A 17,500-nucleotide genomic window follows, 5' to 3' on the forward strand; every position below is an offset into this window, starting at 1 on the left:
TAGGTCTGATTACCTGATCTTTGACCGTTGTTTTCTTCCTGGTGTGGTTGTACAACAGCTTCGGGTCAGACTTGGCTTTCGATGCTTTGGCATTTTCGTTTTGCCCCTGGGCGTCCCTCCTTATCGACGCGCATTCATATTTGGCTCTTTGGCTAATCGTATTTTTCTCTGTCTTCCATACTTCTTCCATTCTCTCGCACACCTAGTTATGGCCTCTCTACACTCTTTGGGTAAACCATGGGCTCGTTCTGGTCTTCCCATTATTTCTGTTGCCCTTGGGTACGAACCTCTCCTCTGCCTCCTTGCATTTTGTGGTCACATATTCCATCATTTCACTTATTATTTTCCCACCAGTTCTCTTTCCCACTGTACCTCGTGCAGGAAATTCCTCATGCCTGTTATTACGAACACAGGTAAGAATGGTCTGTGAGACCTGATCGTACTGGGAATATGGAGCAAATATAACTCAGCAGTAAACTGTAATATATAGTTGCCTTCACCAGATATTTACAGGTATGTACAATATGTACAGACAGAATAGTAAGTGTACACCACTGTGACAGATGACAAAGCAGAAGCCATAGAGTGTGTACCGTGCTCAGCCAGCAGCTAGGCAAATCTGCCAATGCTTACCACAAGTGAACCACGTTGCTTCAGCTTTGGCGAGCTTGCCTGTGATTGGCCAATGAACCAAGGTACTGATTTAACAACGGTTACCCTATTAATCGTTAAACCCAGTTCGCTGGTTGGGAGGCAGCCTATATGGGAGTGTGACATACGCTGAATAAATTGTAACATATTCTTTGCATGCCACACCCCTACCCCAGAAGGGCTGTAATAGCTGGGACTAGGCCTCCACCTCCATGGGCAGTGGGCCTCCATGGCACTGAACAATAAAGGAACCACCTTTCCTCTCAACCATCCAACTCTTTAAATTGGGCTCAACTTTTTCTCGAGACTCAGTCAAACTCTATCCTAGAGCAAGACAGTAGACAGTAGGGCTAACATTGGTTCAAGACACGGATGGCAGCAGAATGTCCCCTCACTAAAAAAAAAAAATCATTTTGAAAACATTTATAAAGGGGGGGGGGTGAGAGCTAAGTCACCCATATGGTCCCTAACTCATACTGACTCACTGTCTTTGCTTCCTTGAGTATTTTGTATTTTTTTTTTTATGGAATACATTGGTCGTCTCCTCCCGAGGTAGAATGACCGGGAAAAAGAAGAAACACTTTTACCATCATTCACTCAGTGATTATATCTCCTCAGGTCCTCCTCGCTTCTAGACTTGCCGGGTTCAGTTCCCCAAGACTCTCTCAGCACTCCACTTAGCTAAAGTTTGATACCAGTCTCTTTCACATATCCGAATCTGAGTACAAGAATGGAGGAGGAGGAGGAGGAGGAGGAGATGAGGGAGAGAAAGAAGATGGGAATGAAGCCGGGAGGAGGAAACAATATTGAATAGGTAAAGGTTGGGGGAAGCGGAAAGTCCAGGTCTTCCAGCAGCCCAGGTCTTCCAGCAGCCCAGGTCTTCCAGCAGCCCAGGTCTTCCAGCAGCCCAGGTCTTCCAGCAGACCAGATCTTCCAGCATACCAGGTCTTCCAGCAGACTAGGTCTTCCAGTAGCCCAGGCCCTCCAGCATACCAGGTCTTCCAGCAGACCAGGTCTTCCAGCAAAACTGAATAAATCTTCCAGCAGGATTTTATAGATCACAGTGTCGCGTGGTTCGGTTGGCAACACACTCGCCTCACACACTGACTTTCCGTGGTTAAATCCCCAGCACGGGTGAAAACGTTGTTCTTGTTTCCTTACCCCAGCTGTCTCTGGTCACCTAGCAGTAAGTAGGTACATGGGTGGTAGCAGATTCGAGTAAGTGGCATCCTGGAGGACATGATTGAAGGACTACAATAGAAATAAAACAGACAGTCCTAGATGATGCACTGACTATCTTGGGTTATCCTGGGTGGCTAACACTCCCTACCCGGGGTTATCCTGGGTGGCTAACACTCCCTACCCGGGGTTATCCTGGGTGGCTAACGCTCCCAACCCTGGGTTATCCTGGGTGGCTAACACTCCCTACCCGGGGTTATCCTGGGTGGCTAACACTCCCTACCCTGGGTTATCCTGGGTGGCTAACACTCCCTACCCTGGGTTATCCTGGGTGGCTAACACTCCCTACCCTGGGTTATCCTGGGTGGCTAACACTCCCTACCCTGGGTTATCCTGGGTAACTAACACTCCCTACCCTGGGTTATCCTGGGTGGCTAACACTCCCTACCCTGGGTTATCCTGGGTGGCTAACACTCCCTACCCGGGGTTATCCTGGGTGGCTAACACTCCATACCCTGGGTTATCCTGGGTGGGTAACGCTCCCTACCCTGGGTTATCCTGGGTGCCTAACACTCCCTACCCTGGGTTGTCCTCGGTGGCTAACGCTCCCTACCCTGGGTTATCCTGGGTGGCTAACGCTCCCTACCCTGGGTTATCCTGGGTGGCTAACACTCCCTACCCTGGGTTATCCTGGGTGGCTAACACTCCCTACCCTGGGTTATCCTGGGTGGCCAACACTCCCTACCCTGAGTTATCCTGGGTGGCTAACACTCCCTACCCTGGGTTATCCTGGGTGGCTAACACTCCCTACCCTGGGTTATCCTGGGTGATAACACTCCCTACCCTGGGTTATCCTGGGTGGCTAACACTCCCTACCCTGGGTTATCCTGGGTAACTAACACTCCCTACCCTGGGTTATCCTGGGTGGCTAACACTCCCTACCCTGGGTTATCCTGGGTGGCTAACACTCCCTACCCTGGGTTATCCTGGGTGGCTAACACTCCCTACCCGGGGTTATCCTGGGTGGCTAACACTCCATACCCTGGGTTATCCTGGGAGGCTAATACTCCCTACCCTGGGTTATCCTGGGTGGCTAACACTCCCTACCCTGGGTTATCCTGGGTAACTAACACTCCCTCCCCTGGGTTATCCTGGGTGGCTAACACTCCCTACCCTGGGTTATCCTGGGTGGCTAACACTCCCTACCCTGGGTTATCCTGGGTGGCTAACACTCCCTACCCTGGGTTATCCTGGGTGGCTAACACTCCATACCCTGGGTTATCCTGGGTGGCTAACACTCCCTACCCTGGGTTATCCTGGGTGGCTAACACTCCCTACCCGGGGTTATCCTGAGTGGCTAACACTCCCTACCCTGGGTTATCCTGGGTGGCTAACACTCCCTACCCTGGGTTATCCTGGGTGGCTAACACTCCCTACCCTGGGTTATCCTGGGTGGCTAACACTCCCTACCCTGGGTTATCCTGGGTGGCTAACACTCCCTACCCTGGGTTATCCTGGGTGGCTAACACTCCCTACCCTGGGTTATCCTGGGTGGCTAACACTCCCTACCCTGGGTTATCCTGGGTGGCTAACACTCCCTACCCTGGGTTATCCTGGGTGGTTATCCCTACCCTGGGTTATAGTGGGTGGCTAACACTCCCTACCCTGGGTTATCTTGGGTGATTAACACTCCCTACCCTGGGTTATCCTGGGTGGCTAACACTCCCTACCCTGGGTTATCCTGGGTGGCTAACACTCCCTACCCTGGGTTATCTTGGGTGGCTAACACTCCCTACCCTGGGTTATCTTGGGTGATTAACACTCCCTACCCTGGGTTATCCTGGGTGGCTAACACTCCCTACCCTGGGTTATCCTGGGTGGCTAACACTCCCTACCCTAGGTTATCCTGGGAGGCTAAAACTCCCTACCCTGGGTTATCTTGGGTGGCTAACACTCCCTACCCTGGGTTTTCTTGGGTGGCTAACACTCCCTACCCTGGGTTATCCTGGGTGCCTAAAACTCCCTACCCTGGGTTATCCTGGGTGGTTAACACTCCCTATCCTGGGTTATCCTGGGTGGCTAACACTCCCTACCCTGGGTTATCCTGGGTGGCTAACACTCCATACCCTGGGTTATCCTGGGTGGCTAACACTCTCTACCCTGGGTTATCCAGGGTGGCTAACACTCCCTACCCTGGGTTATCCTGGGTGGTTAACACTCCCTACCCTGGGTTATAGTGGGTGGCTAACACTCTCTACCCTGGGTTATCTTGGGTGGCTAACACTCCCTCCCCTCTGTTATCCTGGGTGGTTAACACTCCCTACCCTGGGTTATCCTGGGTGGCTAACACTCCCTACCCTGGGTTATCCTGGGTGGCTAACACTCCTTACCCGGGGTTATCCTGGGTGGCTAACACTCCCTACCCTGGGTTTTCCTGGGTGGCTAACACTCCCAACCCTGGGTTATACTGGGTGGCTAACACTCCCTACCCTGGGTTATCCTGGGTGGCTAACACTCCCTACCCTGGGTTATCCTGGGTGGCCAACACTCCCTACCCTGAGTTATCCTGGGTGGCTAACACTCCCTACCCTGGGTTATCCTGGGTGGCTAACACTCCCTACCCTGGGTTATCCTGGGTGGCTAACACTCCCTACCCTGGGTTATCTTGGGTGATTAACACTCCCTACCCTGGGTTATCCTGGGTGGCTAACACTCCCTACCCTGGGTTATCCTGGGTGGCTAACACTCCCTACCCTGGGTTATCTTGGGTGGCTAACACTCCCTACCCTGGGTTATCTTGGGTGATTAACACTCCCTACCCTGGGTTATCCTGGGTGGCTAACACTCTCTACCCTGGGTTATCTTGGGTGGCTAAAACTCCCTACCCTGGGTTATCCTGGGTGGTTAACACTCCCTACCCTGGGTTATCCTGGGTGGCTAACACTCCCTACCCTGGGTTATCCTGGGTGGCTAACACTCCTTACCCGGGGTTATCCTGGGTGGCTAACACTCCCTACCCTGGGTTATCCTGGGTGGCTAACACTCCCAACCCTGGGTTATCCTGGATGGCTAACACTCCCTACCCTGGGTTATCCTGGGTGGCTAACACTCCATACCCTGGGTTATCCTGGGTGGCTAACACTCCCAACCCTGGGTTATCCTGGGTGGCTAACACTCCCTACCCTGGGTTATCCTGGGTGGCTAACACTCCCTACCCGTGGTTATCCTGGGTGGCTAACACTCCCTACCCTGGGTTATCCTGGGTGGCTAACACTCCCTACCCTGGGTTATCCTGGGTGGCTAACACTCCCTACCCTGGGTTATCCTGGGTGGCTAACACTCCCAACCCTGGGTTATCCTGGGTGGCTAACACTCCCTATCCTGGGTTATCCTGGGTGGCTAACACTCCTTACCCGGGGTTATCCTGGGTGATTAACACTCCCTACCCTGGGTTATCCTGGGTGGCTAACACTCCGTACCCTGGGTTATCCTGGGTGGCTAACACTCCCTACCCTGATTTATCCTGGGTGGCTAACACTCCTTACCCGGGGTTATCCTGGGTGGCTAACACTCCCTACCCTGGGTTTTCCTGGGTGGCTAACACTCCCTACCCTGGGTTATCCTGGGTGGCTAACACTCCCTACCCTGGGTTATCCTGGGTGGCTAACACTCCTTACCCGGGGTTATCCTGGGTGGCTAACACTCCCTACCCTGGGTTTTCCTGGGTGGCTAACACTCCCAACCCTGGGTTATCCTGGGTGGCTAACACTCCCTACCCTGGGTTTTCCTGGGTGGCTAACACTCCCTACCCTGGGTTATCCTGGGTGGCTAACACTCCCTACCCTGGGTTATCCTGGGTGGCTAACACTCCCTACCCTGGGTTATCCTGGGTGGCTAACACTCCCTACCCTGGGTTATCCTGGGTGGCTAACACTCCCTACCCTGGGTTATCCTGGGTGGCTAACACTCACTACCCTGGGTTATCCTGGGTGGCTAACACTCCCTACCCTGGGTTATCCTGGGTGGCTAACACTCCCTACCCTGGGTTATCCTGGGTGGCTAACACTCCCTACCCTGGGTTATCCTGGGTGGCTAACACTCCCTACCCTGGGGTATCCGGGTGGCTAACACTCCCTACCCTGGGTGGGTGGCTAACATTTCCTACCCTGGGTTATCCTGGGTGACTAACATTCCCTACCCTGGATTATCCTGGGTGACTAACATTCCCTACCGTGGGTTATCCTGGGTGGCTAACACTCCCTACACTGGGTTATCCTGGGTGGCTAACACTACCTACCCTGGGTTATCCTGGGTTCCTAACACTCCCCACCCTGGGTTATCCTGGGTGGCTAGCACTCACTACTCTTGGTTATCCTGGTGGCTAACACTCCCTACCTTGGGTTATCGTGGGTAGCTAACGCTCATTACCCTGGGTTATCCTGGGTGGCTAACACTCCCTACCCTGGGTTATCCTGTGTGGATAACACTCCTTACCCTGGGTTATCCTGGGTGGCTAACATTCCCTACCCTGGGTTATCCTGTGTACCTAACACTCTCTCCCCTGGGTTATCCTGGGTGGCTAACACTTCCTACCCTGGGTTATCCTGGGTGGCTAATACTCCCTACCTTGAGTTATTTCTGCTGGCTAACACTCCCTACCCTGGGTTATCTTGGGTGGCTAACACTCCCTACCCTGGGTTATCCTGGGTGGTTAACACTTCCTACCCTGGGTTATCCTGGGTGGCTAACACTCCCTACCCTGGGTTATCCTGGGTGGTTAACACTCCCTACCCGGGGTTATCCTGGGTGGCTAACACTCTCTACCCTGGGTTATCTTGGGTGGCTAACACTCCCTACCCTGGGTTATCCTGGGTGGTTAACACTCCCTACCCTGGGTTATCCTGGGTGGCTAACACTCCCTACCCTGGGTTATCCTGGGTGGCTAACACTCCCTACCCTGGGTTATCTTGAGTGGCTAACACTCCTTACCCGGGGTTATCCTGGGTGGCTAACACTCCCTACCTTGGGTTATACTGGGTGGCTAACACTCCCTACCCTGGGTTATCCTGGGTGGCCAACACTCCCTACCCTGAGTTATCCTGGGTGGCTAACACTCCCTACCCTGGGTTATCCTGGGTGGCTAACACTCCCTTCCCTGGGTTATCCTGGGTGGCTAACACTCCCTACCCTGGGTTATCTTGGGTGATTAACACTCCCTACCCTGGGTTATCCTGGGTGGCTAAGACTCCCTACCCTGGGTTATCCTGGGTGGCTAACACTCCCTACCCTGGGTTATCTTGGGTGGCTAACACTCCCTACCCTGGGTTATCTTGGGTGATTAACACTCCCTACCCTGGGTTATCCTGGGTGGCTAACACTCTCTACCCTGGGTTATCTTGGGTGGCTAAAACTCCCTACCCTGGGTTATCCTGGGTGGTTAACACTCCCTACCCTGGGTTATCCTGGGTGGCTAACACTCCCTACCCTGGGTTATCCTGGGTGGCTAACACTCCTTACCCGGGGTTATCCTGGGTGGCTAACACTCCCTACCCTGGGTTATCCTGGGTGGCTAACACTCCCAACCCTGGGTTATCCTGGGTGGCTAACACTCCCTACCCTGGGTTATCCTGGGTGGCTAACACTCCATACCCTGGGTTATCCTGGGTGGCTAACACTCCCTACCCTGGGTTATCCTGGGTGGCTAACGCTCCCAACCCTGGGTTATCCTGGGTGGCTAACACTCCCTACCCTGGCATATCGTGGGTAGCTAACGCTCATTACCCTGGGTTATCCTGGGTGGCTAACACTCCCTACCCTTGGTTATCCTGGGTAGCTAACACTCCTTACCCGGGGTTATCCTGGGTGGCTAACATTCCCTACCCTGGGTTATCCTGGGTACCTAACACTCCCTGCCCTAGGTTATCCTGGGTGGCTAACACTCCCTACCCTGGGTTATCCGGGTGGCTAGCACTCCCTACCCTGGGTGGCTAACACTTCCTACCCTCCCTGGGTTATCCTGGGTGGCTAACATTCCCTACCCTGGATTATCCTGGGTGACTAACATTCCCTACCGTGGGTTATCCTGGGTGGCTAACACTCCCTACCCTGGGTTATCCTGGGTGGCTAACACTCCCTACACTGGGTTATCCTGAGTGGCTAACACTACCTCCCCTGGGTTATCCTGGGTTCCTAACACTCCCCACCCTGGGTTATCCTGGGTGACTAACACTCCATACCATGGGTTATCCTGGGTGGCTAGCACTCACTACTCTTGGTTATCCTGGTGGCTAACACTCCCTACCTTGGGTTATACTGGGTGGCTAACACTCCCTACCCTGGGTTATCCTGGGTGGCCAACACTCCCTACCCTGGGTTATCGTGTGTGGCTAGCACTCCCTACCCTGAGTTATCCTGGGTGGCTAACACTCCCTACCCTGGGTTATCCTGTGTGGCTAACACTCTCTACCTTGGGTTATCCTGGGTGGCTAACACTTCCTACCCTGGGTTATCCTGGGTGGCTAATACTCCCTACCTTGAGTTATTTCTGGTGGCTAACACTCCCTACCCTGGGTTATCCTGGGTGGTTAACACTTCCTACCCTCGGTTATCCTGGGTGGCTAACACTCCCTACCCTGGGTTATCCTGGGTGATTAACATTCCCTACCCTGGTTATCCTGGGTGGATAACACACCCTACCCTGGCTTATCTTGGATGGCTAACACTCCTACCATGGGTTATCCTGGGTGATTAACACTCCCTATCCTGGGTTTTTCTGTGTGGCTAACACTCCCTACCCTGGGTTATCCTTGGTGGCTAACACTCCCTACCCTGGGTTATTCTGGGTGATTAACACTCCCCACCCTGGGTTATCCTGGGTGGCTAACACACCCTACCCTGGCTTATCTTGGGTGGCTAACGCTCCCAACCCTGGGTTATCCTGGGTGGCTAACACTCCCTACCCTGGGATATCGTGGGTAGCTAACGCTCATTACCCTGGGTTATCCTGGGTGGCTAACACTCCCTACCCTTGGTTATCCTGGGTAGCTAACACTTCTTACCCGGGGTTATCCTGGGTGGCTAACATTCCCTACCGTGGGTTATCCTGGGTACGTAACACTCCGTGCCCTAGGTTATCCTGGGTGGCTAACACTCCCTACCCTGGGTTATCCGGGTGGCTAGCACTCCCTACCCTGGGTGGCTAACACTTCCTACCCTCCCTGGGTTATCCTGGGTGCTAACATTCCCTACCCTGGATTATCCTGGGTGACTAACACTCCCTACCGTGGGTTATCCTGGGTGGCTAACACTCCCCACCCTGGTTATCCTGGGTGGTTAACACACCCTACCCTGGCTTATCTTGGATGGCTAACACTCTTACCATGGGTTATCCTGGGTGATTAACACTCCCTATCCTGGGTTTTTCTGGGTGGCTAACACTCCCTACCCTGGGTTATCCTTGGTGGCTAACACTCCCTACCCTGGGTTATTCTGGGTGATTAACACTCCCCACCCTGGGTTATCCTGGGTGGATAACACACCCTACCCTGGCTTATCTTGGGTGGCTGACACTCCCTACCCTGGGTTATCCTGCGTGATTACCACTCCCTATCCTTGGTTTTTCTGGGTAGCTAACACTCCCTACCCTGGGTTTTTCTGGATGGCTAACACTCTCTACCCTGGGTTATCCTAGGTGGCCACCATTTCCTACTCTGGATTATCCTGGTTGATTAACACTCTCTACCCTGGGTTATCCTGAGTGACTAACACTCCCTACCCTGGGTTATCCTGAGTGACTAACACTCCCTACCCTGGGTTATCCTGAGTGACTAACAGTCCCTACTCTGGGTTATCCTGGGTAGATCTTCCAGTAGTCCTGCATAGTTCTTCCAGTAGGCTCACTTAGATCTTCCAGTAGTCCTGCATAGATCTTCCAGTAGGCTCACTTAGATCTTACAGTAGTCCTGCATAGATCTTCCAGGAGGGTCACTCAGATCTTCCAGTAGTCCTGCATAGATCTTCCAGGAGGGTCACTCAGATCTTCCAGTAGTCCTGCATAGATCTTCCAGGAGGGTCACTTAGATCTTCCAGTAGTCGTGCATAGATCTTCCAGGAGGGTCACTTACATCTTCCAGTAGTCCTGCATAGATCTTCCAGGAGGGTCACTTAGATCTTCCAGTAGTCGTGCATAGATCTTCCAGGAGGGTCACTTACATCTTCCAGTAGTCCTGCATAGATCTTCCAGGAGGGTCACTTAGATCTTCCAGTAGTCATGCATAGATCTTCCAGGAGGGTCACTTACATCTTCCAGTAGTCCTGCATAGATCTTCCAGGAGGGTCACTTACATCTTCCAGTAGTCGTGCATAGATCTTCCAGGAGGGTCACTTACATCTTCCAGTAGTCCTGTATAGGTCTTCCAGGAGGCTCACTTAGATCTTCCAGTAGTCGTGCATAGATCTTCCAGGAGAGTCACTTACATCTTCCAGTAGTCCTGCATAAATCTTCCAGGAGGGTCACTTAGATCTTCCAGTAGTCCTGCATAGATCTTCCAGGAGGGTCACTTACATCTTCCAGTAGTCGTACATAGATCTTCCAGGAGGGTCACTTAGATCTTCCAGTAGTCGTGCATAGATCTTCCAGGAGGGTGACTTACATCTTCCAGTAGTCTTGCATAAATCTTCCAGGAGGGTCACTTAGATCTTCCAGTAGTCATGCATAGATCTTCCAGGAGGGTCACTTACATCTTCCAGTAGTCCTGCATAGGTCTTCCAGGAGGCTCACTTAGATCTTCCAGTAGTCGTGCATAGATCTTCCAGGAGGGTCACTTACATCTTCCAGTAGTCCTGTATAGGTCTTCCAGGAGGCTCACTTAGATCTTCCAGTAGTCGTGCATAGATCTTCCAGGAGAGTCACTTACATCTTCCAGTAGTCCTGCATAAATCTTCCAGGAGGGTCACTTAGATCTTCCAGTAGTCCTGCATAGATCTTCCAGGAGGGTCACTTACATCTTCCAGTAGTCCTGCATAGGTCTTCCAGGAGGCTCACTTACATCTTCCAGTAGTCCTGCATAGATCTTCCAGGAGGCCTGGATGTGTCTTGCAGCAAAACTGGAGGTTTTTCCTCGTGTACATAAACAATGTACAGTGTTCCTACTGTGTGCAGGTGAAAGTACGTGGTCGTCTGGGAGGGGGGGGGGCAGATGGAGAGGAGGAGGGGGAGGGGTGGTAGGTGTGAGGAAGGAGGCAGAGGTGAACCTTGTGGTCACCTGATCCTAGTTCCTGATTCCTAACTCCCTGCCCCCCTGCACTTATCACCCCTTCACCTCCCCTGCACCTAGCACACCTTTCCATCCCCTTCACCTAGCACACCTTCCCCTTCCCTGCACCTAGCACACCTTTCCATCCCCTTCACCTAGCACACCTTCCCCTCCCCTGCACCTAGCACACCTTTCCATCCCCTTCACCTAGCACACCTTCCCCTTCCCTGCACCTAGCACACCTTTCCATCCCCTTCACCTAGCACACCTTCCCCTCCCCTGCACCTAGCACCCGTTCCCCTCCCCCGGCACTATCACATCTTCCCCTACCCTGCACTCTGTGCAGAGCTTTATCAAGTCATGTTTCACTCTGTATGGAGCTTTATCAAGTCATGTTTCACTCTGTGTGGAGCTTTATCAAGTCATGTTTCACTCTGTGTGGAGCTTTATCAAGTCATGTTTCACTTTGTGTGGAGCTTTATCAAGTCATGTTTCACTCTGTGTGGAGCTTTATCAAGTCATGTTTCACTCTGTGTGGAGCTTTATCAAGTCATGTTTCACTCTGTGTGGAGCTTTATCAAGTCTTGTTTCACTTTGTGTGGAGCTTTATCAAGTCTTGTTTCACTTTGTGTGGAGCTTTATCAAGTCATGTTTCACTTTGTGTGGAGCTTTATCAAGTCTTGTTTCACTTTGTGTGGAGCTTTATCAAGTCTTGTTTCACTTTGTGTGGAGCTTTATCAAGTCTTGTTTCACTTTGTGTGGAGCTTTATCAAGTCTTGTTTCACTTTGTGTGGAGCTTTATCAAGTCTTGTTTCACTTTGTGTGGAGCTTTATCAAGTCATGTTTCACTTTGTGTGGAGCTTTATCAAGTCTTGTTTCACTTTGTGTGGAGCTTTATCAAGTCTTGTTTCACTTGTGTGGAGCTTTATCAAGTCATGTTTCACTTTGTGTGGAGCTTTATCAAGTCTTGTTTCACTTTGTGTGGAGCTTTATCAAGTCTTGTTTCACTTTGTGTGGAGCTTTATCAAGTCATGTTTCACTTTGTGTGGAGCTTTATCAAGTCATGTTTCACTCTGTGTGGAGCTTTATCAAGTCATGTTTCACTTTGTGTGGAGCTTTATCAAGTCATGTTTCACTTTGTGTGGAGCTTTATCAAGTCATGTTTCACTTTGTGTGGAGCTTTATCAAGTCTTGTTTCACTTTGTGTGGAGCTTTATCAAGTCTTGTTTCACTTTGTGTGGAGCTTTATCAAGTCATGTTTCACTCTGTGTGGAGCTTTATCAAGTCTTGTTTCACTTTGTGTGGAGCTTTATCAAGTCATCACTTGATAAAGCTCTAAGTATAACCAAATATTTTCCCTGTAAAAGTTTGTTCTGTATGTTGTGTGTTTGTCATCAATGTTGTTGGCAGTGTGCCATTTAGGATCTCTCTCTCTCTCTCTCTCTCTCTCTCTCTCTCTCTCTCTCTCTCTCTCTCTCTCTCTCTCTCTCTCTCTCTCTCTCTCTCTCTCTCTCTCTCTCTCTCTCTCTTGCTCTCACTGGGACTAGGTTTATAGAGCGATTTAGTCCCGCAACATCGACATCATCTACTCTGGATTCAGTGTCTAGACCCTAGTGTAGACACTGCTAGCCAGGGCCGTGAAAGATGCTAGCCAGGGCCGTGAAAGATGCTAGCCAGGGCCGTGAAAGATGCTAGCCAGGGCCGTGAAAGATGCTAGCCAGGGCCGTGAAAGATGCTAGCCAGGGCCGTGAAAGATGCTAGCCAGGGCCGTGAAAGATGCTAGCCAGGGCCGTGAAAGATGCTAGCCAGGGCCGTGAAAGATGCTAGCCAGGGCCGTGAAAGATGCTAGCCAGGGCCGTGAAAGATGCTAGCCAGGGCCGTGAAAGATGCTAGCCAGGGCCGTGAAAGATGCTAGCCAGGGCCGTGAAAGATGCTAGCCAGGGCCGTGAAAGATGCTAGCCAGGGCCGTGAAAGTTGCTATGCTAGCAGGGCCGTGAAAGATGCTAGCTAGCAGGGCCGTGAAAGATGCTAGCCAGGGCCGTGAAAGATGCTAGCCAGGGCCGTGAAAGATGCTAGCCAGGGCCGTGAAAGATGCTAGCCAGGGCCGTGAAAGATGCTAGCCAGGGCCGTGAAAGATGCAAACCAGGGCCGTGAAAGATGCTAGCCAGGGCCGTGAAAGATGCTAGCCAGGGCCGTGAAAGATGCTAGCCAGGGCCGTGAAAGATGCAAACCAGGGCCGTGAAAGATGCTAGCCTGGGCCGTGAAAGATGCTAGCCAGGGCCGTGAAAGATGCTAGCCAGGGCCGTGAAAGATGCTAGCCAGGGCCGTGAAAGATGCAAACCAGGGCCGTGAAAGATGCTAGCCAGGGCCGTGAAAGATAATAAAGCAATGAGGAACATGGGATAAACTTTATGCTATATGTATGGGACGTCTTCTATCCCGTTTTGCGGCATCTTTATTTTTCTTGCAGGTTACAACCTTTACTGAGCGGCGCCCACATCATCGGTACTTCCGACGTGCTTGTCCAGGGAAACAGAGTGCCACAGGGTCCTCTGCTGAGTCCAACATTAGTTTTGTTGCGTATTGTGATTATGACCTCACTGTGACTATCATACACTATATGTTAGAAGTATACACTGTAACTATCATACACAGTATGTTAAGAGTATACACTGTAACTATCATACACAGTATGTTAGGAGTATACACTGTGACTATCATACACAGTATGTTAGAAGTATACACTGTGACTATCATACACAGTATGTTAGAAGTATACACTGTGACTATCATACACAGTATGTTAGGAGTATACACTGTAACTATCATACACAGTATGTTAGGAGTATGCACTGTAACTATCATACACAGTATGTTAGGAGTATGCACTGTAACTATCATACACAGTATGTTAGGAGTATACACTGTAACTATCATACACAGTATGTTAGGAGTATGCACTGTAACTATCATACACAGTATGTTAGGAGTATACACTGTAACTATCATACACAGTATGTTAGGAGTATACACTGTGACTATCATACACATCAAGTTATTAATATACCGCGAATGTCGCCAGTTTTATTAAATACGAAAATAAATCAGTGAAGCAGCGAGTGCATTCTTACTGACCTCTGACAACCTACTGACACCACCCCTCTGACCTCTCCTTACATCATCAGTGTATGTGTTTCTCTCCCCTGACCTCCCTCACCCCCTCCAGACCTAACTAACTGCCATCTTAACAACGTTTATCACTATCTTTCACTTTCTCCGTTTCTTCCAGTTTTTGTAGGATTTATCATACCTCAGTTTTTGTATGATTTATCATACCTTCAGTTTCTGTATGACTTATCATACCTTCAGTTTCTGTATGATTTATCATACCTTCAGTTTCTGTATGACTTATCATACCTTCAGTTTCTGTATGATTTATCATACCTTCAGTTTCTGTATGACTTATCATACCTTCAGTTTCTGTATGATTTATCATACCTTCAGTTTCTGTATGATTTATCATACCTTCAGTTTCTGTATGATTTATCATACCTTCAGTTTCTGTATGATTTATCATACCTTCAGTTTATGTATGACTTATCATACCTTCAGTTTATGTATGACTTATCATACCTTCAGTTTCTGTATGATTTATCATACCTCACTGGTTAAGGGAAGAGCTGGTGATATATGTGGAAAAATACACATACGTACAATTCAATGCCTTTATTACAGGAAACGTTTCGCCACGAGTGGCTTTTTCTTTAGGACTCAAGAAGTCGCTTGGGGCGAAACGTTTCCTCTAATAAATGTCCTGAGCTCTCCATAAGTGTCTTTTTCCACACCTTGTCGGTATCACCAGACCATTTTCCAGGAGAGATATGATCACGATGTACAAAATATTTTGAGGTATTGACATAGCAGGCAGAGACAGCCTGTCACTGAAGATGGACTCCCAGCACCAAGTGTAGTCACAGGTCCAGGGGACTGTTCCAAACGTTGATGCGCATCCAGCAGCTGATTAAAGTACAAGGGGTTAGGATTAAAATTATGACATCTTTAAGGAGTTTGGAAACTACATGTATGTGACTGTGAGCAAACAGGAGAATGGAAGGTGAACTTAAACCGTGTTCCTGGCATATAACAAGGTCATATAGAAAGGTCATATAGCAAGGTCATGTAACAAGGCCATATAGCAAGGTCATATAGCAAGGTCATATAGCAAGGTCATATAACAAGGTTATGTAACAAGGTCATAAACAAGGTCATGTAACAAGGCCATATAGCAATATATAGCAAGGTCATATAGTAATGCCATATAGCAAGGTCATATAACAAGGTCATGTAACAAGGTTATATAACAAGGTCATGTAACAAGGTCATGTAACAAGGTCATATAACAAGGCCATGTAACAAGGACATGTAACAAGGTCATATAACAAGGCCACGTAACAAGGCCATGTAACAAGGTCATATAACAAGGCCATGTAACAAGGCCATGTAACAAGGTCATGTAACAAGGTCATATAACAAGGCCATGTAACAAGGCCATGTAACAAGGCCATATAACAAGGCCATGTAACAAGGCCATATAACAAGGCCATGTAACAAGGCCATGTAACAAGGCCATATAACAAGGCCATGTAACAAGGTCATGTAACAAGGTCATGTAACAAGGTCATGTAACAAGGCCATGTAACAAGGCCATACAACAAGGCCATATAACAAGGTCATGTAACAAGGCCATGTAACAAGGCCATGTAACAAGGTCATATAACAAGGCCATGTAACAAGGCCATATAACAAGGCCATGTAACAAGGCCATGTAACAAGGCCATGTAACAAGACCATATAACAAGGCCATGTAACAAGGTCATGTAACAAGGTCATATAACAAGGCCATGTAACAAGGTCATGTAACAAGGTCATGTAACAAGGCCATGTAACAAGGTCATGTAACAAGGTCATGTAACAAGGTCATGTAACAAGGCCATGTAACAAGGCCATATAACAAGGCCATGTAACAAGGTCATATAACAAGGCCATGTAACAAGGTCATGTAACAAGGCCATATAACAAGGCCATGTAACAAGGACACGTAACAAGGCCATGTAACAAGGCCATGTAACAAGGTCATATAACAAGGCCATGTAACAAGGCCATGTAACAAGGCCATATAACAAGGCCATGTAACAAGGCCATATAACAAGGCCATGTAACAAGGTCATGTAACAAGGTCATGTAACAAGGTCATGTAACAAGGCCATGTAACAAGGCCATGTAACACGGCCATGTAACAAGGTCATATAACAAGGTCATGTAACAAGGTCATGTAACAAGGTCATGTAACAAGGTCATGTAACAAGGCCATGTAACAAGGTCATGTAACAAATTCGTGTAACAAGGTCATGTAACAAGGCCATGTAACAAGGTTATGTAACAAGGTCATGTAACAAGGTCATGTAACAAGGTCATGTAACAAGGTTATGTAACTAGGCCATATAACAAGGCCATATAACAAGGTCATGTAACAAGGTCATGTAACAAGGTCATGTAACAAGGTTATGTAACAAGGCCATGTAACACGGCCATATAACAAGGTCATATAACAAGGTCATGTAACAAGGTCATGTAACAAGGCCATGTAACAAGGTCATATAACAAGGTCATGTAACAAGGCCATGTAACAAGGCCATGTAACAAGGTTATGTAACAAGGCCATGTAACACGGCCATATAACAAGGTCATATAACAAGGTCATGTAACAAGGTCATGTAACAAGGCCATGTAACAAGGTCATATAACAAGGTCATGTAACAAGGTCATGTAACAAGGTCATGTAACAAGGTCATGTAACAAGGTCATGTAACAAGGCCATATAACAAGGTCATATAACAAGGTCATGTAACAAGGTCATGTAACAAGGCCATGTAACAAGGTCATATAACAAGGTCATGTAACAAGGTCATGTAACAAGGCCATGTAACAAGGCCATATAACAAGGTCATATAACAAGGTCATGTAACAAGGTCATGTAACAAGGTCATGTAACAAGGTTATGTAACAAGGCCATGTAACACGGCCATGTAACAAGGTCATATAACAAGGTCATGTAACAAGGTCATGTAACAAGGTCATGTAACAAGGTCATGTAACAAGGCCATGTAACAAGGTCATGTTACAAGGTCATATAACAAGGTCATATAACAAGGTCATGTAACAAGGTCATATAACAAGGTCATGTAATAAGGTCATATAACAAGGTCATGTAACAATGTCATATAACAAGGTCATTATCGTATATGAACATGGTATACCGTACCTACAGCGTGATAAGGTGTTACGTATGTTCATTCCGAAACGTTTCGGCTGCACAGTAGACTTCTTCAGTCGGGTTAGGAGGAGCAGTAGAGATG

General features: G+C 49.0%; 1 protein-coding gene across 2 annotated transcripts in view; it reads left to right on the forward strand.

The window, feature by feature from the left end:
* Window positions 1-17,500, forward strand: part of LOC128690332 (mucin-2-like) — a 297,641-nt gene that overhangs the window by 28,029 nt on the left and 252,112 nt on the right. The window lies entirely within an intron of this gene.

The sequence above is a fragment of the Cherax quadricarinatus genome, chromosome 32 (genome assembly GCF_038502225.1).
Source record: "Cherax quadricarinatus isolate ZL_2023a chromosome 32, ASM3850222v1, whole genome shotgun sequence".
In the NCBI taxonomy this organism is placed as follows: Eukaryota; Metazoa; Arthropoda; class Malacostraca; order Decapoda; family Parastacidae; genus Cherax; species Cherax quadricarinatus.